This window comes from Cherax quadricarinatus, chromosome 2 (assembly GCF_038502225.1).
Source record: "Cherax quadricarinatus isolate ZL_2023a chromosome 2, ASM3850222v1, whole genome shotgun sequence".
NCBI lineage: Eukaryota > Metazoa > Arthropoda > Malacostraca > Decapoda > Parastacidae > Cherax > Cherax quadricarinatus.
In genome coordinates this window covers 15,203,642-15,227,997 of record NC_091293.1, presented here as the reverse complement: position 1 = coordinate 15,227,997, position 24,356 = coordinate 15,203,642, and positions in this window count along the sequence as shown.

Here is a 24,356-nt window from a genome sequence, read left to right as displayed (position 1 = left end):
ATGACATACAAGTACATGTACAAGGTATACAGTCCTAGCTGACATCAATGACATACAAGTACATGTACAAGGTATACAGTCCTAGTTGACATCAATGACATACAAGTACATGTACAAGGTATACAGTCCTAGCTGACATCAATGACATACAAGTACATGTACAAGGTATACAGTCTAGCTGACATCAGTGACATACAAGTACATGTACAAGGTATGCAGTCCTAGCTGACATCAATGACATACAAGTACATGTACAAGGTATACAGTCCTAGCTGACATCAATGACATACAAGTACATGTACAAGGTATACAGTCCTAGCTGACATCAATGACATACAAGTACATGTACAAGGTATACAGTCCTAGCTGATATCAATGACATACAAGTACATGTACAAGGTATACAGACCTAGCTGACATCAATGACATACAAGTACATGTACAAGGTATACAGTCCTAGCTGACATCAATGACATACAAGTACATGTACAAGGTATACAGTCCTAGCTGATATCAATGACATACAAGTACATGTACAAGGTATACAGTCCTAGCTGACATCAATGACATACAAGTACATGTACAAGTTATACAGTCCTAGCTGACATCAGTGACATACAAGTACATGTACAAGGTATACAGTCCTAGCTGACATCAGTGACATACAAGTCCATGTACAAGGTATACAGTCCTAGCTGACATCAATGACATACAAGTACATGTACAAGGTATACAGTCCTAGCTGACATCAATGACATACAAGTACATGTACAAGGTATACAGTCCTAGCTGACATCAATGACATACAAGTACATGTACAAGGTATACAGTCCTAGCTGACATCAGTGACATACAAGTACATGTACAAGGTATACAGTCCTAGCTGACATCAATGACATACAAGTACATGCACAAGGTATACAGTCCTAGCTGACATCAGTGATATACAAGTACATGTACAAGGTATACAATCCTAGCTGACATCAGTGACATACAAGTCCATGTACAAGGTATACAGTCCTAGCTGACATCAATGACATACAAGTACATGTACAAGGTATACAGTCCTAGCTGACATCAATAACATACAAGTACATGTACAAGGTATACAGTCCTAGCTGACATCAATGACATACAAGTACATGTACAAGGTATACAGTCCTAGCTGACATCAATGACGTACAAGTACATGTACAGGGTATACACTCCTAGCTGACATCAATAATATACAAGTACATGTACAAGGTATACAGTCCTAGCTGACATCAATGACATACAAGTACATGTACAAGGTATACAGTCCTAGCTGACATCAATGACATACAAGTACATGTACAAGGTATACAGTCCTAGCTGACATCAATGACATACAAGTACATGTACAAGGTATACAGTCCTAGCTGACATCAATGACATACAAGTACATGTACAAGGTATACAGTCCTAGCTGACATCAAAGACATACAAGTACATGTACAAGGTATACAGTCCTAGCTGACATCAATGACATACAAGTACATGTACAAGGTATACAGTCCTAGCTGACATCAATGACATACAAGTACATGTACAAGGTATACAGTCCTAGCTGACATCAGTGACATACAATTACATGTACAAGGTATACAGTCCTAGCTGACATCAGTGACATACAAGTCCATGTACAAGGTATACAGTCCTAGCTGACATCAATGACATACAAGTACATGTACAAGGTATACAGTCCTAGCTGACATCAATAACATACAAGTACATGTACAAGGTACACAGTCCTAGCTGACATCAATGACATACAAGTACATGTACAAGGTATACAGCCCTAGCTGACATCAATGACATACAAGTACATGTACAGGGTATACAGTCCTAGCTGACATCAATAACATACAAGTACATGTACAAGGTATACAGTCCTAGCTGACATCAATAACATACAAGTACATGTACAAGGTATACAGTCCTAGCTGACATCAGTGACATACAAGTACATGTACAAGGTATACAGTCCTAGCTGACATCAGTGACATACAAGTACATGTAAAAGGTATACAGTCCTAGCTGACATCAATGACATACAAGTACATGTACAAGGTATACAGTCCTAGCTGACATCAATGACATACAAGTACATGTACAAGGTATACAGTCCTAGCTGATATCAATGACATACAAGTACATGTAGAAGGTATACAGTCCTAGCTGACATCAATGACATACAAGTACATGTACAAGGTATACAGTCCTAGCTGACATCAATGACATACAAGTACATGTAGAAGGTATACAGTCCTAGCTGACATCAATGACATACAAATACATGTACAAGGTATACAGTCCTAGCTGACATCAATGACATACAAGTACATGTACAAGGTATACAGTCCTAGCTGACATCAATGACATACAAGTACATGTACAAGGTATACAGTCCTAGCTGACATCAATGACATACAAGTACATGTACAAGGTATACAGTCCTAGCTGACATCAATGACATACAAGTACATGTACAAGGTATACAGTCCTAGCTGACATCAATGACATACAAGTACATGTACAAGGTATACAGTCCTAGCTGACATCAATGACATACAAGTACATGTACAAGGTATACAGTCCTAGCTGACATCAATGACATACAAGTACATGTACAAGGTATACAGTCCTAGCTGACATCAATGACATACAAGTACATGTACAAGGTATACAGTCCTAGCTGACTTCAATAACATACAAGTACATGTACAAGGTATACAGTCCTAGCTGACATCAATAACATACAAGTACATGTACAAGGTATACAGTCCTAGCTGACATAAATAACATACAAGTACATGTACAAGGTATACAGTCCTAGCTGACATCAGTGACATACAAGTACATGTACAAGGTATACAGTCCTAGCTGACATCAATGACATACAAGTACATGTACAAGGTATACAGTCCTAGCTGATATCAATGACATACAAGTACATGTACAAGGTATACAGTCCTAGCTGACATCAATAACATACAAGTACATGTACAAGGTATACAGTCCTAGCTGACATCAGTGACATACAAGTACATGTACAAGGTATACAGTCCTAGCTGACATCAATGACATACAAGTACATGTACAAGGTATACAGTCCTAGCTGATATCAATGACATACAAGTACATGTACAAGGTATACAGTCCTAGCTGACATCAATGACATACAAGTACATGTACAAGGTATACAGTCCTAGCTGATATCAATGACATACAAGTACATGTACAAGGTATACAGTCCTAGCTGAAATCAGTGACATACAAGTACATGTACAAGGTATACAGTCCTAGCTGACATCAGTGACATACAAGTACATGTACAAGGTATACAGTCCTAGCTGACATCAGTGACATACAAGTACATGTACAAGGTATACAATCCTAGCTGACATCAGTGACATACAAGTCCATGTACAAGGTATACAGTCCTAGCTGACATCAATGACATACAAGTACATGTACAAGGTATACAGTCCTAGCTGACATCAATAACATACAAGTACATGTACAAGGTATACAGTCCTAGCTGACATCAATGACATACAAGTACATGTACAAGGTATACAGTCAAGCTGACATCAATGACGTACAAGTACATGTACAGGGTATACAGTCCTAGCTGACATCAATAACATACAAGTACATGTACAAGGTATAGTGACATACAAGTACATGTACAAGGTATACAGTCCTAGCTGACATCAATGACATACAATACATGTACAAGGTATACAGTCCTAGCTGACATCAGTGACATACAAGTACATGTACAAGGTATACAGTCCTAGCTGACATCAGTGACATACAAGTACATGTACAAGGTATACAGTCCTAGCTGACATCAATGACATACAAGTACATGTACAAGGTATACAGTCCTAGCTGATATCAATGAAATACAAGTACATGTACAAGGTATACAGTCCTAGCTGACATCAGTGACATACAAGTACATGTACAAGGTATACAGTCCTAGCTGACATCAATGACATACAAGTACATGTACAAGGTATACAGTCCTAGCTGACATCAGTGACATACAATTACATGTACAAGGTATACAGTCCTAGCTGACATCAGTGACATACAAGTACATGTACAAGGTATACAGTCCTAGCTGACATCAATATTTCTACCAGTACATGTACAAGGTATACAGTCCTAGCTGACATCAATATTTCTACCAGTACATGTACAAGGTATACAGTCCTAGCTGACATCAATATTTCTACCAGTACATGTACAAGGTATACAGTCCTAGCTGACATCAATGACATACAAGTACATGTACAAGGTATACAGTCCTAGCTGACATCAGTGACATACAAGTACATGTACAAGGTATACAGTCCTAGCTGACATCAGTGACATACAAGAACATGTAAAAGGTATACAGTCCTAGCTGACATCAATGACATACAAGTACATGTACAAGGTATACAGTCCTAGCTGACATCAATGACATACAAGTACATGTACAAGGTATACAGTCCTAGCTGATATCAGTGACATACAAGTACATGTACAAGGTATACAGTCCTAGCTGACATCAATGACATACAAGTACATGTACAAGGTATACAGTCCTAGCTGACATCAATGACATACAAGTACATGTACAAGGTATACAGTCCTAGCTGACATCAATGACATACAAGTACATGTACAAGGTATACAGTCCTAGCTGACATCAATAACATACAAGTACATGTACAAGGTATACAGTCCTAGCTGACATCAATGACATACAAGTACATGTACAAGGTATACAGTCCTAGCTGACATCAATGACATACAAGTACATGTACAAGGTATACAGTCCTAGCTGACATCAATGACATACAAGTACATGTACAAGGTATACAGTCCTAGCTGACATCAATGACATACAAGTACATGTACAAGGTATACAGTCCTAGCTGACATCAGTGACATACAAGTACATGTACAAGGTATACAGTCCTAGCTGACATCAATGACATACAAGTACATGTACAAGGTATACAGTCCTAGCTGACATCAATGACATACAAGTACATGTACAAGGTATACAGTCCTAGCTGACATCAATGACATACAAGTACATGTACAAGGTATACAGTCCTAGCTGACATCAATGACATACAAGTACATGTACAAGGTATACAGTCCTAGCTGACATCAATGACATACAAGTACATGTACAAGGTATACAGTCCTAGCTGACATCAGTGACATACAAGTACATGTACAAGGTATACAGTCCTAGCTGACATCAATGACATACAAGTACATGTACAAGGTATACAGTCCTAGCTGACATCAATGACATACAAGTACATGTACAAGGTATACAGTCCTAGCTGACATCAGTGACATACAAGTACATGTACAAGGTATACAGTCCTAGCTGACATCAATGACATACGAGTACATGTACAAGGTATACAGTCCTAGCTGACATCAATGACATACAAGTACATGTACAAGGTATACAGTCCTAGCTGACATCAATGACATACAAGTACATGTACAAGGTATACAGTCCTAGTTGACATCAATGACATACAAGTACATGTACAAGGTATACAGTCCTAGCTGACATCAATGACATACAAGTACATGTACAAGGTATACAGTCTAGCTGACATCAGTGACATACAAGTACATGTACAAGGTATGCAGTCCTAGCTGACATCAATGACATACAAGTACATGTACAAGGTATACAGTCCTAGCTGACATCAATGACATACAAGTACATGTACAAGGTATACAGTCCTAGCTGACATCAATGACATACAAGTACATGTACAAGGTATACAGTCCTAGCTGATATCAATGACATACAAGTACATGTACAAGGTATACAGACCTAGCTGACATCAATGACATACAAGTACATGTACAAGGTATACAGTCCTAGCTGACATCAATGACATACAAGTACATGTACAAGGTATACAGTCCTAGCTGATATCAATGACATACAAGTACATGTACAAGGTATACAGTCCTAGCTGACATCAATGACATACAAGTACATGTACAAGTTATACAGTCCTAGCTGACATCAGAGACATACAAGTACATGTACAAGGTATACAGTCCTAGCTGACATCAGTGACATACAAGTCCATGTACAAGGTATACAGTCCTAGCTGACATCAATGACATACAAGTACATGTACAAGGTATACAGTCCTAGCTGACATCAATGACATACAAGTACATGTACAAGGTATACAGTCCTAGCTGACATCAATGACATACAAGTACATGTACAAGGTATACAGTCCTAGCTGACATCAGTGACATACAAGTACATGTACAAGGTATACAGTCCTAGCTGACATCAATGACATACAAGTACATGTACAAGGTATACAGTCCTAGCTGACATCAGTGACATACAAGTACATGTACAAGGTATACAATCCTAGCTGACATCAGTGACATACAAGTCCATGTACAAGGTATACAGTCCTAGCTGACATCAATGACATACAAGTACATGTACAAGGTATACAGTCCTAGCTGACATCAATAACATACAAGTACATGTACAAGGTATACAGTCCTAGCTGACATCAATGACATACAAGTACATGTACAAGGTATACAGTCCTAGCTGACATCAATGACGTACAAGTACATGTACAGGGTATACACTCCTAGCTGACATCAATAATATACAAGTACATGTACAAGGTATACAGTCCTAGCTGACATCAATGACATACAAGTACATGTACAAGGTATACAGTCCTATCTGACATCAGTGACATACAAGTACATGTACAAGGTATACAGTCCTAGCTGACATCAATGACATACAAGTACATGTACAAGGTATACAGTCCTAGCTGACATCAGTGACATACAAGTCCATGTACAAGGTATACAGTCCTAGCTGACATCAATGACATACAAGTACATGTACAAGGTATACAGTCCTAGCTGACATCAATAACATACAAGTACATGTACAAGGTACACAGTCCTAGCTGACATCAATGACATACAAGTACATGTACAAGGTATACAGCCCTAGCTGACATCAATGACATACAAGTACATGTACAGGGTATACAGTCCTAGCTGACATCAATAACATACAAGTACATGTACAAGGTATACAGTCCTAGCTGACATCAATAACATACAAGTACATGTACAAGGTATACAGTCCTAGCTGACATCAGTGACATACAAGTACATGTACAAGGTATACAGTCCTAGCTGACATCAGTGACATACAAGTACATGTAAAAGGTATACAGTCCCAGCTGACATCAATGACATACAAGTACATGTACAAGGTATACAGTCCTAGCTGACATCAATGACATACAAGTACATGTACAAGGTATACAGTCCTAGCTGATATCAATGACATACAAGTACATGTAGAAGGTATACAGTCCTAGCTGACATCAATGACATACAAGTACATGTACAAGGTATACAGTCCTAGCTGACATCAATGACATACAAGTACATGTAGAAGGTATACAGTCCTAGCTGACATCAATGACATACAAGTACATGTACAAGGTATACAGTCCTAGCTGACATCAATGACATACAAGTACATGTACAAGGTATACAGTCCTAGCTGACATCAATGACATACAAGTACATGTACAAGGTATACAGTCCTAGCTGACATCAATGACATACAAGTACATGTACAAGGTATACAGTCCTAGCTGACATCAATGACATACAAGTACATGTACAAGGTATACAGTCCTAGCTGACATCAATGACATACAAGTACATGTACAAGGTATACAGTCCTAGCTGACATCAATGACATACAAGTACATGTACAAGGTATACAGTCCTAGCTGACATCAATGACATACAAGTACATGTACAAGGTATACAGTCCTAGCTGACATCAATGACATACAAGTACATGTACAAGGTATACAGTCCTAGCTGACATCAATGACATACAAGTACATGTACAAGGTATACAGTCTAGCTGACATCAGTGACATACAAGTACATGTACAAGGTATGCAGTCCTAGCTGACATCAATGACATACAAGTACATGTACAAGGTATACAGTCCTAGCTGACATCAATGACATACAAGTACATGTACAAGGTATACAGTCCTAGCTGACATCAATGACATACAAGTACATGTACAAGGTATACAGTCCTAGCTGATATCAATGACATACAAGTACATGTACAAGGTATACAGTCATAGCTGACATCAATGACATACAAGTACATGTACAAGGTATACAGTCTTAGCTGACATCAATGACATACAAGTACATGTACAAGGTATACAGTCCTAGCTGATATCAATGACATACAAGTACATGTACAAGGTATACAGTCCTAGCTGACATCAATGACATACAAGTAAATGTACAAGTTATGCAGTCCTAGCTGACATCAGTGACATACAAGTACATGTACAAGGTATACAGTCCTAGCTGACATCAGTGACATACAAGTCCATGTACAAGGTATACAGTCCTAGCTGACATCAATGACATACAAGTACATGTATAAGGTATACACTCCTAGCTGACATCAATGACATACAAGTACATGTACAAGGTATACAGTCCTAGCTGACATCAATGACATACAAGTACATGTACAAGGTATACAGTCCTAGCTGACATCAGTGACATACAAGTACATGTACAAGGTATACAGTCCTAGCTGACATCAATGACATACAAGTACATGTACAAGGTATACAGTCCTAGCTGACATCAGTGACATACAAGTACATGTACAAGGTATACAATCCTAGCTGACATCAGTGACATACAAGTCCATGTACAAGGTATACAGTCCTAGCTGACATCAATGACATACAAGTACATGTACAAGGTATACAGTCCTAGCTGATATCAATAACATACAAGTACATGTACAAGGTATACAGTCCTAGCTGACATCAATGACATACAAGTACATGTACAAGGTATACAGTCCAGCTGACATCAATGACGTACAAGTACATGTACAGGGTATACAGTCCTAGCTGACATCAATAACATACACGTACATGTACAAGGTATACAGTCCTAGCTGACATCAATGACATACAAGTACATGTACAAGGTATACAGTCCTAGCTGACATCAGTGACATACAAGTACATGTACAAGGTATACAGTCCTAGCTGACATCAATGACATACAAGTACATGTACAAGGTATACAGTCCTAGCTGACATCAGTGACATACAAGTACATGTACAAGGTATACAGTCCTAGCTGACATCAATGACATACAAGTACATGTACAAGGTATACAGTCCTAGCTGACATCAATGACATACAAGTACATGTACAAGGTATACAGTCCTAGCTGACATCAAAGACATACAAGTACATGTACAAGGTATACAGTCCTAGCTGACATCAATGACATACAAGTACATGTACAAGGTATACAGTCATAGCTGACATCAATGACATACAAGTACATGTACAAGGTATACAGTCCTAGCTGACATCAGTGACATACAATTACATGTACAAGGTATACAGTCCTAGCTGACATCAGTGACATACAAGTCCATGTACAAGGTATACAGTCCTAGCTGACATCAATGACATACAAGTACATGTACAAGGTATACAGTCCTAGCTGACATCAATAACATACAAGTACATGTACAAGGTATACAGTCCTAGCTGACATCAATGACATACAAGTACATGTACAAGGTATACAGTCCTAGCTGACATCAATGACGTACAAGTACATGTACAGGGTATACAGTCCTAGCTGACATCAATAACATACAAGTACATGTACAAGGTATACAGTCCTAGCTGACATCAATGACATACAAGTACATGTACAAGGTATACAGTCCTAGCTGACATCAGTGACATACAAGTACATGTACAAGGTATACAGTCCTAGCTGACATCAGTGACATACAAGAACATGTAAAAGGTATACAGTCCTAGCAGACATCAATGACATACAAGTACATGTACAAGGTATACAGTCCTAGCTGACATCAATGACATACAAGTACATGTACAAGGTATACAGTCCTAGCTGATATCAATGACATACAAGTACATGTACAAGGTATACAGTCCTAGCTGACATCAATGACATACAAGTACATGTACAAGGTATACAGTCCTAGCTGACATCAATGACATACAAGTACATGTACAAGGTATACAGTCCTAGCTGACATCAATGACATACAAGTACATGTACAAGGTATACAGTCCTAGCTGACATCAATAACATACAAGTACATGTACAAGGTATACAGTCCTAGCTGACATCAATGACATACAAGTACATGTACAAGGTATACAGTCCTAGCTGACATCAATGACATACAAGTACATGTACAAGGTATACAGTCCTAGCTGACATCAATGACATACAAGTACATGTACAAGGTATACAGTCCTAGCTGACATCAATGACATACAAGTACATGTACAAGGTATACAGTCCTAGCTGACATCAGTGACATACAAGTACATGTACAAGGTATACAGTCCTAGCTGACATCAATGACATACAAGTACATGTACAAGGTATACAGTCCTAGCTGACATCAGTGACATACAAGTACATGTACAAGGTATACAGTCCTAGCTGACATCAATGACATACAAGTACATGTACAAGGTATACAGTCCTAGCTGACATCAATGGCATACAAGTACATGTACAAGGTATACAGTCCTAGCTGACATCAATGACATACAAGTACATGTACAAGGTATACAGTCCTAGCTGACATCAATGACATACAAGTACATGTACAAGGTATACAGTCCTAGCTGACATCAGTGACATACAAGTACATGTACAAGGTATACAGTCCTAGCTGACATCAATGACATACAAGTACATGTACAAGGTATACAGTCCTAGCTGACATCAATGACATACAAGTACATGTACAAGGTATACAGTCCTAGCTGACATCAGTGACATACAAGTACATGTACAAGGTATACAGTCCTAGCTGACATCAATGACATACGAGTACATGTACAAGGTATACAGTCCTAGCTGACATCAATGACATACAAGTACATGTACAAGGTATACAGTCCTAGCTGACATCAATGACATACAAGTACATGTACAAGGTATACAGTCCTAGCTGACATAAATGACATACAAGTACATGTACAAGGTATACAGTCCTAGCTGACATCAGTGACATACAAGTACATGTACAAGGTATACAGTCCTAGCTGACATCAGTGACATACAAGTACATGTACAAGGTATACAGTCCTAGCTGACATCAATGACATACAAGTACATGTACAAGGTATACAGTCCTAGCTGACATCAGTGACATACCAGTACATGTACAAGGTATACAGTCCTAGCTGACATCAATATTTCTGCCAGTACATGTACAAGGTATACAGTCCTAGCTGACATCAATATTTCTACCAGTACATGTACAAGGTATACAGTCCTAGCTGACATCAGTGACATACAAGTACATGTACAAGGTATACAGTCCTAGCTGACATCAATGACATACAAGTACATGTACAAGGTATACAGTCCTAGCTGACATCAATGACATACAAGTACATGTACAAGGTATACAGTCCTAGCTGACATCAATGACATACAAGTACATGTACAAGGTATACAGTCCTAGCTGACATCAATGACATACAAGTACATGTACAAGGTATACAGTCCTAGCTGACATCAGTGACATACAAGTACATGTACAAGGTATACAGTCCTAGCTGACATCAGTGACATACAAGTACATGTACAAGGTATACAGTCCTAGCTGACATCAATGACATGCAAGTACATGTACAAGGTATACAGTCCTAGCTGACATCAATTACTTGCAAGTACATGTACAAGGTATACAGTCCTAGCTGACATCAATGACATACAAGTACATGTACAATGTATACAGTCCTAGCTCACATCAGTGACATACAAGTACATGTACAAGGTATACAGTCTTAGCTGACATCAATGACATGCAAGTACATGTACAAGGTATACAGTCCTAGCTGACATCAGTGACATGCAAGTACATGTACAAGGTATACAGTCCTAGCTGACATCAATGACATACAAGTACATGTACAAGGTATACAGTCCTAGCTGACATCAGTGACATACAAGTACATGTACAAGGTATACAGTCCTAGCTGACATCAGTGACATACAAGTACATGTACAAGGTATACAGTCCTAGCCGACATCAGTGACATACAAGTACATGTACAAGGCATACAGTCCTAGCTGACATCAGTGACATACAAGTACATGTACAAGGTATACAGTCCTAGCTGACATCAATGACATACAAGTACATGTACAGGGTATACAGTCCTAGCTGACATCAATGACATACAAGTACATGTACAAGGTATACAGTCCTAGCTGACATCAATGACATACAAGTACATGTACAAGGTATACAGTCCTAGCTGACATCAGTGACATGCAAGTACATGTACAAGGTATACAGTCCTAGCTGACATCAGTGACATGCAAGTACATGTACAAGGTATACAGTCCTAGCTGACATCAGTGACATGCAAGTACATGTACAAGGTATACAGGTTTAGCTGACATCAGTGACATGCAAGTACATGTACAAGGTATACAGTCCTAGCTGACATCAATGACATACAAGTACATGTACAAGGTATACAGTCCTAGCTGACATCAGTGACATACAAGTACATGTACAAGGTATACAGTCCTAGCTGACATCAGTGACATGCAAGTACATGTACAAGGTATACAGTCCTAGCTGACATCAATGACATACAAGTACATGTACAAGGTATACAGTCCTAGCTGACATCAGTGACATACAAGTACATGTACAAGGTATACAGTCCTAGCTGACATCAGTGACATGCAAGTACATGTACAAGGTATACAGTCCTAGCTGACATCAGTGACATGCAAGTACATGTACAAGGTATACAGTCCTAGCTGACATCAGTGACATGCAAGTACATGTACAAGGTATACAGTCCTAGCTGACATCAGTGACATGCAAGTACATGTACAAGGTATACAGTCCTAGCTGACATCAGTGACATACAAGTACATGTACAAGGTATACAGTCCTAGCTGACATCAGTGACATACAAGTTCATGTACAAGGTATGCAGTCCTAGCTGACATCAATGACATACAAGTACATGTAGAAGGTATACAGTCCTAGCTGACATCAATGATATACAAGTACATGTACAAGGTATACAGTCCTAGCTGACATCAATGACATACAAGTACATGTACAAGGTATACAGTCCTAGCTGACATCAATGACATACAAGTACATGCACAAGGTATACAGTCCTAGCTGACATCAATGACATACAAGTACATGTACAAGGTATACAGTCCTAGCTGACATCAATGACATACAAGTACATGCACAAGGTATACAGTCCTAGCTGACATCAATGACATACAAGTACATGTACAAGGTATACAGTCCTAGCTGACATCAGTGACATGCAAGTACATGTACAAGGTATACAGTCCTAGCTGACATCAGTGACATGCAAGTACATGTACAAGGTATACAGTCCTAGCTGACATCAGTGACATGCAAGTACATGTACAAGGTATACAGTCCTAGCTGACATCAGTGACATGCAAGTACATGTACAAGGTATACAGTCCTAGCTGACATCAATGACATACAAGTACATGTACAAGGTATACAGTCCTAGCTGACATCAGTGACATACAAGTACATGTACAAGGTATACAGTCCTAGCTGACATCAGTGACATGCAAGTACATGTACAAGGTATACAGTCCTAGCTGACATCAATGACATACAAGTACATGTACAAGGTATACAGTCCTAGCTGACATCAGTGACATACAAGTACATGTACAAGGTATACAGTCCTAGCTGACATCAGTGACATGCAAGTACATGTACAAGGTATACAGTCCTAGCTGACATCAGTGACATGCAAGTACATGTACAAGGTATACAGTCCTAGCTGACATCAGTGACATGCAAGTACATGTACAAGGTATACAGTCCTAGCTGACATCAGTGACATGCAAGTACATGTACAAGGTATACAGTCCTAGCTGACATCAGTGACATACAAGTACATGTACAAGGTATACAGTCCTAGCTGACATCAGTGACATACAAGTTCATGTACAAGGTATGCAGTCCTAGCTGACATCAATGACATACAAGTACATGTAGAAGGTATACAGTCCTAGCTGACATCAATGATATACAAGTACATGTACAAGGTATACAGTCCTAGCTGACATCAATGACATACAAGTACATGTACAAGGTATACAGTCCTAGCTGACATCAATGACATACAAGTATATGCACAAGGTATACAGTCCTAGCTGACATCAATGACATACAAGTACATGTACAAGGTATACAGTCCTAGCTGACATCAATGACATACAAGTACATGCACAAGGTATACAGTCCTAGCTGACATCAATGACATACAAGTACATGTACAAGGTATACAGTCCTAGCTGACATCAATGACATACAAGTACATGTACAAGGTATACAGTCCTAGCTGACATCAGTGACATACAAGTACATGTACAAGGTATACAGTCCTAGCTGACATCAGTGACATGCAAGTACATGTACAAGGTATACAGTCCTAGCTGACATCAGTGACATGCAAGTACATGTACAAGGTATACAGTCATAGCTGACATCAGTGACATGCTAGTACATGTACAAGGTATACAGTCCTAGCTGACATCAGTGACATGCAAGTACATGTACAAGGTATACAGTCCTAGCTGACATCAGTGACATACAAGTACATGTACAAGGTATACAGTCCTAGCTGACATCAGTGACATACAAGTTCATGTACAAGGTATGCAGTCCTAGCTGACATCAATGACATACAAGTACATGTACAAGGTATACAGTCCTAGCTGACATCAATGACATACAAGTACATGTACAAGGTATACAGTCCTAGCTGACATCAATGACATACAAGTACATGTACAAGGTATACAGTCCTAGCTGACATCAATGACATACAAGTACATGCACAAGGTATACAGTCCTAGCTGACATCAATGACATACAAGTACATGTACAAGGTATACAGTCCTAGCTGACATCAATGACATACAAGTACATGCACAAGGTATACAGTCCTAGCTGACATCAATGACATACAAGTACATGTACAAGGTATACAGTCCTAGCTGACATCAATGACATAGAAGTACATGTACAAGGTATACAGTCCTAGCTGACATCAATGACATACAAGTACATGCACAAGGTATATAGTCCTAGCTGACATCAGTGACATACAAGTACATGCACAAGGTATACAGTCCTAGCTGACATCAATGACATACAAGTACATGTACAAGGTATACAGTCCTAGCTGACATCAATGACATACAAGTACATGTACAAGGTATACAGTCCTAGCTGACATCAATGACATACAAGTACATGCACAAGGTATACAGTCCTAGCTGACATCAATGACATACAAGTACATGTACAAGGTATACAGTCCTAGCTGACATCAATGACATACAAGTACATGCACAAGGTATACAGTCCTAGCTGACATCAATGACATACAAGTACATGTACAAGGTATACAGTCCTAGCTGACATCATTGACATACAAGTACATGCACAAGGTATATAGTCCTAGCTGACATCAGTGACATACAAGTACATGCACAAGACATACAAGTACATGTACAAGGTATACAGTCCTAGCTGACATCAATGACGTACAAGTACATGTACAGGGTATACAGTCCTAGCTGACATCAATGTATACAGTCAAGGTGTACAGTCCTAGCTAGCTGACATCAATGACATACAAGTACATGTACAAGGTATACAGTCCTAGCTGACATCAATGACATACAAGTACATGTACAAGGTATACAGTCCTAGCTGACATCAATGACATACAAGTACATGCACAAGGTATACAGTCCTAGCTGACATCAATGACATGCAAGTACATGCACAAGGTATACAGTCCTAGCTGACATCAATGACATACAAGTACATGTACAAGGTATACAGTCCTAGCTGACATCAATGACATACAAGTACATGTACAAGGTATACAGTCCTAGCTGACATCAATGACATACAAGTACATGCACAAGGTATACAGTCCTAGCTGACATCAATGATATACAAGTACATGCACAAGGTATACAGTCCTAGCTGACATCAATGACATACAAGTACATGTACAAGGTATACACTCCTAGCTGACATCAATGACATGCAAGTACATGCACAAGGTATACAGTCCTAGCTGACATCAATGACATACAAGTACATGTACAAGGTATACAGTCCTAGCTGACATCAATGACATGCAAGTACATGTACAAGGTATACAGTCCTAGCTGACATCAATAACATACAAGTACACGTACAAGGTATTCGGTCCTAGCTGACATCAGTGACATACAAGTACATGTACAAGGTATACAGTCCTAGCTGACATCAATGACATACAAGTACATGTACAAGGTATACAGTCCTAGCTGACATCAAAGACATACAAGTACATGTACAAGGTATACAGTCCTAGCTGACATCTATGACATACAAGTACATGTACAAGGTATACAGTCCTAGCTGACATCAATGACATACAAGTACATGTACAAGGTATACAGTCCTAGCTGACATCAATGACATACAAGTACATGTACAAGGTATACAGTCCTAGCTGACATCAATGACATACGAGTACATGTACAAGGTATACAGTCCTAGCTGACATCAATGACATACAAGTACATGTACAAGGTATACAGTCCTAGCTAACATCAATGACATACAAGTACATGTACAAGGTATACAGCCCTAGCTGACATCAATGACATACAAGTACATGTACAAGGTATACAGTCCTAGCTGACATCAATGACGTACAAGTACATGTACAAGGTATAGAGTCCTAGCTGACATCAGTGACATACAAGTACATGTACAAGGTATGCAGTCCTAGCTGACATCAATGACATACAAGTACATGTACAAGGTATACAGTCCTAGCTGACATCAATGACATACAAGTACATGTACAAGGTATGCAGTCCTAGCTGACATCAATGACATACTAGTATATAGAAAGTCGCTTGTTATGCTGAGTATTTCGTGCAAATTAAGTCAATTTTGTCCCGGGATGCGACCCACACCAGTCTATTAACACCCTGGTAACCATTTTACTGATGGAGAACATAGACATCCAGTGCAAAGAAACACTCCCAATGTTTCTACCCTCGCTGGGAATCGAACCCAGACATTCGCTGTGTGAAGAGCAAGTAGCAGTAAAAGTAACAGCAGCCGAGCTAGCAGCTTCAGCAGCAGAAATAGCAGACAAGGCAGCAGCAAAAGCAGAAGCCACTTAGCAGCAACAGCAGCAAAAAGCAGCCCACAAAAGCAGCAACATCAACAGCAGCAGCAACAACAACAAGTCGTAACAGCAACAACAGTAGCAGCAGCAATGATAGAAAATGTATCAACATCAATGAACTTAGAAGCCACAGCAACAACAGTAGTAACCACGATAGCAGCAGAAGTAATAACATCAATAGAAACAATAGCAGCAGCAGATAGAAACAGCAGTAGCAGTATAAGTACTAACAGTAGAAACAAAAGCAAGGGAAGAAATAGCAGAAGAAATAACAGCAGCAACGGTAGAAACAACAACAAAAACATCGAAAAAACACGAATAACAATAGCATCAGAAGCAACAAGAACAACAGCATCAGAAGCAACAACAAAAGCATAGCAAAGAACATCAATTACAAAAGCATAGCAAAGAACATCAATAACAAAAGCATAAGAAGCAACCAGAACAGCAGCATCAGAAGCAATATCAACAGAATCAACAGAAGCCAACAACATGAAGAAACAGTAACGTCCCTCATCTCTCCCTACGCTCCCCTACACCTCTCTAAGCCTTCCTACTCGTCTCTACACCTCCCTACACATCTCTACATCTCCGTACACATCTCTGAAATTCCCTACACATCTCTACATCTCCGTACACATACCTAAAATTCCCTATACATCTCTAAATCTCCCTACAAATCCCTACAATTCCCTGCACATCTCTAAGATTCCCTACACATCCGTACAATTCCCTACACATCTTTACACCTCCCTACAATTCCCTACATATCTCAACAATTCCCTACACATCCCTACAATTCCCTACACATCTCTAGAATTTCCTACACATCCCTACAATTCCCTATACATTCCTAGAATTTCCAACACATCTCTACACCTCCCTACACCTCACTAAAATTCCCTACACATCTCAACAATTCCCTACACATCCTTACAGTTCCCTACGCATCTCTACACCTCCCTACACATCCCTAGGATTTCCTACATATCACTATAATTCCCTACACATCTCTACACCTCCATAAACTTCACTACGATCCCCTAGAAATCTCTACAATTCCCTACGCATCTCTACACCTCCCAACACTTCCTTACAATTTCCTACACATCCCTACACATCTCTACACCTCAAAACACATTCTCTACACATCCCTACAATTCCCTACAAATCTCTACAATTTCCTACACATCTCTACAACTCCCTACAATTTCCTACACATCCCAACAATTCCCTACACATCTCTAAACCTTTCTATACATCCCAACAATTCCCTACACATCCCAACAATTTCCTACGCTTCTCAACACCTCCCAACACATCTTTACAATTCCCTACACATCCCTACACCTTCCTACACATCCCTAAACCTTCCTACACATCCCTACACAGCCCTACACCTTCGTACACATCCCTACACCTTCTTACCCATCCCTGCACATCCCTACAAATCCCTACACCTTTCTTCACATCCCTCCACATCCCTACACCTTCCTACACATTCCTACACATCCCTACACCTTCCTACACATCCCTACACCTTCCTACACATCCCTACAGATCCCAACACCTTCCTACACATCACTACACCTTCCTACACATCCCTACACATCTCGACACATCCCTACACCTTCGTACACCTCCCTACACATCCTACACATTCCTACACATGCCTACACCTTTTTTCACATCCCTACACATCTCTACAAATCCCTACACCTTCGTACACATCCCTACACATCCCTACACCTTCCTACACATCCCTACACCTTCCTACACATCCCTACACCTTCATACACATCCCTACACATCTCTACGTCTTCCTACACATCCCTACACCTTCCTTCACATCCCTACACATCCCTACACCTTCCTACACATTCCTACACATCCCTACACCTTCCTACATATCCCTACACCTTCCTACACATCCCTACACATCCCTACACATCCCAACACTTCCCTACACCTTCCTACACATCCCTACACCTTCCTACATATCAATACACATCCCTACATATTCCTGCACAACCCTACACCTTCCTACACATCCCTACACATCCCTACACCTTCCTGCACATCTCTACACATCCCTGCACATTCCTACACATCCCTACACCTTCCTTCACATCCCTACACATCCTTACACCTTCCTACACATCCCTACACATTCCTACACATCCCTACACATCCCTACACATCCCTACACATCCCTACACATCCCTACACCTTCCTACACATCTCTACAACTTCCTATACATCCCTACACATCCCTACACCTTCCTACACATCCCAACACCTTCCTACACATCCCTACCCATCCCTACACATCCCTAAACTTTCGTACACATCTCTACACATCCCTACACCTTCCTACACACAACTACACCTTCCTACACATCCCTACACCTTCCTACACATCCCTACACCTTCCTACACATCCCTACACCTTTCTACACATCCCAACACATCCCTACACATTCGTAAACATCCCTACACCTTCGTACACATCCCTACACATCCCTACACCTTCCTACACATCCCTACACCTTCCTACACATCCCTACACATTCCTACACATCCCTACATCTTCCTACACATCCCTACACATCCCTACACATCCCTTTACATTCCTACACCTTCCTACACATCCCTACACCTTCCTACATATCCCTACACATCCCTACACCTTCCTACACATCCCTACACCTTCCTACGCATCCCTACACCTTCCTACACATCCCTACAAATCCCTACACCTTCCTACACATCCCTACACATCCCTACACATCCATACACATCCCTACACCTTCCTACACATCCCTACACATCCCTACAGCTTCCTACACATCCGTACACCTTAATACACATCCCTACACATCCCTACACCTTTTTACACATCCCTACACCTTCCTACACATCCCTACACATCCCTACACCTTCCTACACATCCCTACACATCCCTACACCTTTCTACACATCCCTACACATCCCTACGCATCCTTACACCTTCCTACACATCCCTGCACATCCCTACACATCCCTGCAACTTCCTACATATCCCTACACCTTCCTACACATCCCTACACCTTCCTACACATCCCTACACCTTCCTACACATCCCTACACATCCCTACTCATTCCTACACATCCCTACACCTTCCTACACATCCCTACACCTTCCTACACATCCCTACACCTTTCTACACATCCCAACACATCCCTACACATTCGTACACATCCCTACACCTTCGTACACATCCCTACACATCCCTACACCTTCCTACACATCCCTACACCTTCCTACACATCCCTACACATTCCTACACATCCCTACATCTTCCTACGCATCCCTACACATCCCTACACATCCCTTCACATCCCTACACCTTCCTACACATCGCTACACCTTCCTACACATCCCTTCACATCCCTACACCTTCCTACACATCCTTACACATCCCTACACCTTCCTACACATCCCTACACATCCCTACACATCCCTACACATCCCTACACCTTCCTACACATCTCTACACATCCCTACAGGTTCCTACACATCCCTACACCTTAATACACATCCCTACACATCCCTAAACCTTCCTACACATCCCTACACATCCCTATACATCCCTACACATCCCTACACCTTTCTACACATCCCTACACATCCCTACGCATCCTTACACCTTCCTACACATCCCTGCACATCCCTACACATCCCTGCACCTTCCTACATATCTCTACACCTTCCTACACATCCTTACACCTTCCTGCACATCCCTACACATCCCTACACATCCCTACACAACCCTACACCTTCCTACACTTCCCTACACCTTCCTACACATCCCTACACATCCCTACACCTTCCTACATATCCCTACACTTTCCTACACATCCCTACACCTTCCTACACATCCCTTCACCTTCCTACACATCCCTTTTCCTACACATCCCTACACATCTCTACACATCCCTACACCTTCCTACACATCCCTACACCTTCCTACACATCCCTTTTCCTACACATCCCTACACATGTCTACACATCCCTACACCTTCCTACACATCCCTACACCTTCCTACACATCCCTACACATCCCTACACATCCCTACATATCCCTACACTTTCCTACACATCCCTACACCTTCCTACACATCCCTTCACCTTCCTACACATCCCTATTCCTACACATCTCTACACATCTCTACACATCCCTACACCTTCCTACACATCTCTTCACCTTCCTACACATCCCTTTTCCTACACATCCCTTTTCCTACACATCCCTACACATCTCTACACATCCCTACACCTTGCTACACATCCCTTCACCTTCCTTCACATCCCTTTTCCTACACATCCCTACACATCTCTACACATCCCTACACCTTCCTACACATCCCTACACTTTCCTATACATCCCTTTTCCTACACATCCCTACACATGTCTACACATCCCTACACCTTCCTACACATCCCTACACCTTCCTACACATCCCTACACATCCCTACACCTTCTTACATATCCCTACACTTTCCTACACATCCCTACACCTTCCTACACATCCCTTCACCTTCCTACACATCCCTTTTCCTACACATCCCTACACATCTCTACACATCCCTACACCTTCCTACACATCCCTTCACCTTCCTACACATCCCTTTTCCTACACATCCCTACACATCTCTACACATCTCTACACCTTCCTACACATCCCTTCACCTTCCTACACATCCCTTTTCCTACACATCCCTACACATGTCTACACATCCCTACACCTTCCTACATATCCCTACACCTTCCTACACATCTCTACACATCCCTACACCTTCCTACACATCCCTTCACCTTCCTACACATCCCTTTTCCTACACATCCCTACACATGTCTACACATCCCTACACCTTCCTACACATCCCTACACCTTCCTACACATCCCTACACCTTCCTACACATCCCTACACATCCCTACACATCCCTACACATCCATCTATTCCTACTGTTCATCCACATTTTTTCCAGAGTTTTCAATATATTTTTGACATGTTTTCAGAAATTCATAAAAATACTTTTATTAAAAAATAAAAGCCTTTGAAAGTTTTTTAGTTGACATGAGATAAATGGAAACGTATGGAAACGTTCTCATGTTTAAATGACGTTTCGCTCGTCGGGAGATTTATCAGACCTTAATACAAAAATATAATAACCTATATAATGTATAAAGGTATTTTGTTGATAAAATTTAGATATCAGACCTTAAGTAAATAACGTAACTCTGTGTACGAATGGTATATAATACCGACAAGATGAGATTAAGACACATGTGCAACATCTGGGTATCTTTATTGTAGACGTTTCGCCATCCAGTGGCTTTATCAATACAAATTCTAGGACACAACTTGAAGACAGTAGAACTATGTACAGAAGATGAGGTAATCAGTCCCTCAACCTAGGAGTAGGTGCGAACAGCACCATAGTCGTGGAGATTCTGTCTTCAAGTTATGTCCTAGAATTTGTATTGATAAAGCCACTGGATGGCGATACGTCTACAGTAAAGATACCCAGATGTTGCACATGTGCCTTAATAACGTAACTCTGTTGTTAACATGTAAGTCAACTATATAATAGTAAATCCAAAAGTACTCTTGTTAGCCCTTTATGTGGCCTAGTTCTTAGGCCTTTTGTGTAGTCATGTGTGTGTATTCTAATCTCAAGTCAATTTTTTAATTATTATTTGTTTCAATTATTTTTTTCATTTTATTTATACGTTACCTTTGTTTTATATTTTCATATTTATTACCGAAAGCGCTTTGAATTTCACTGTTTTTTCACAGTGGTTGATCTGCGTACTGTGATAACTGTTTACTGTGATTTTATTGCATATAGTATATCAATCGTCATCTGGAAACCACTGTGGAATATCCGTTTAAATTCGTTACTGATTACACGTTTGTATAGGTTTAGGTAAATACACGGAGGTAAGCACGGTGTTAAGCACGGTGTTAGGCACGGAGGTAAGCACGGAGGTAAGCAATGTGTTAAGCAAGGTGTTAGGCACGGAGGTAAGCACGGTGTTAAGCACGGTGTCAGGCACGGAGGTAAGCACGGAAGTAAGCACGATGGCAAGCACGGAGGTAAGCAATGTGTTAAGCAAGGTGTTAGGCACGGAGGTAAGCACGGTGTTAAGCACGGTGTTAAGCACGGTATTAAGCACGGAGGTAAGCACGGTGTTAAGCACGGTGTTAAGCACGGAGGTAAGCACGGTGTTAAGCACGGAGGTAAGCACGGTGTTAAGCACGGTGTTAAGCACGGTGTTAAGCACGGAGGTAAGCACGGTGTTAAGCACGGTGTTAAGCACGGTGTTAAGCACGGTGTTAAGCACGGAGGTAAGCACGGAGGTAAGCACGGTGTTAAGCACGGTGTTAGGCACGGAGGTAAGCACGGAAGTAAGCACGATGGCAAGCACGGAGGTAAGCAATGTGTTAAGCACGGTGTTAGGCACGGAGGTAAGCACGGTGTTAAGCACGGTGTTAAGCACGGTGTTAAGCACGGTGTTAAGCACGGAGGTAAGGACGGTGTTAAGCACGGTGTTAAGCACGGAGGTAAGCACGGTGTTAAGCACGGAGGTAAGCACGGTGTTAAGCACGGTGTTAAGCACGGAGGTAAGCACGGTGTTAAGCACGGTGTTAAGCACGGTGTTAAGCACGGTGTTAAGCACGGAGGTAAGCACGGAGGTAAGCACGGTGTTAAGCACGGTGTTAGGCACGGAGGTAAGCACGGAAGTAAGCACGATGGCAAGCACGGAGGTAAGCAATGTGTTAAGCACGGTGTTAGGCACGGAGGTAAGCACGGTGTTAAGCACGGTGTTAAGCACGGTGTTAAGCACGG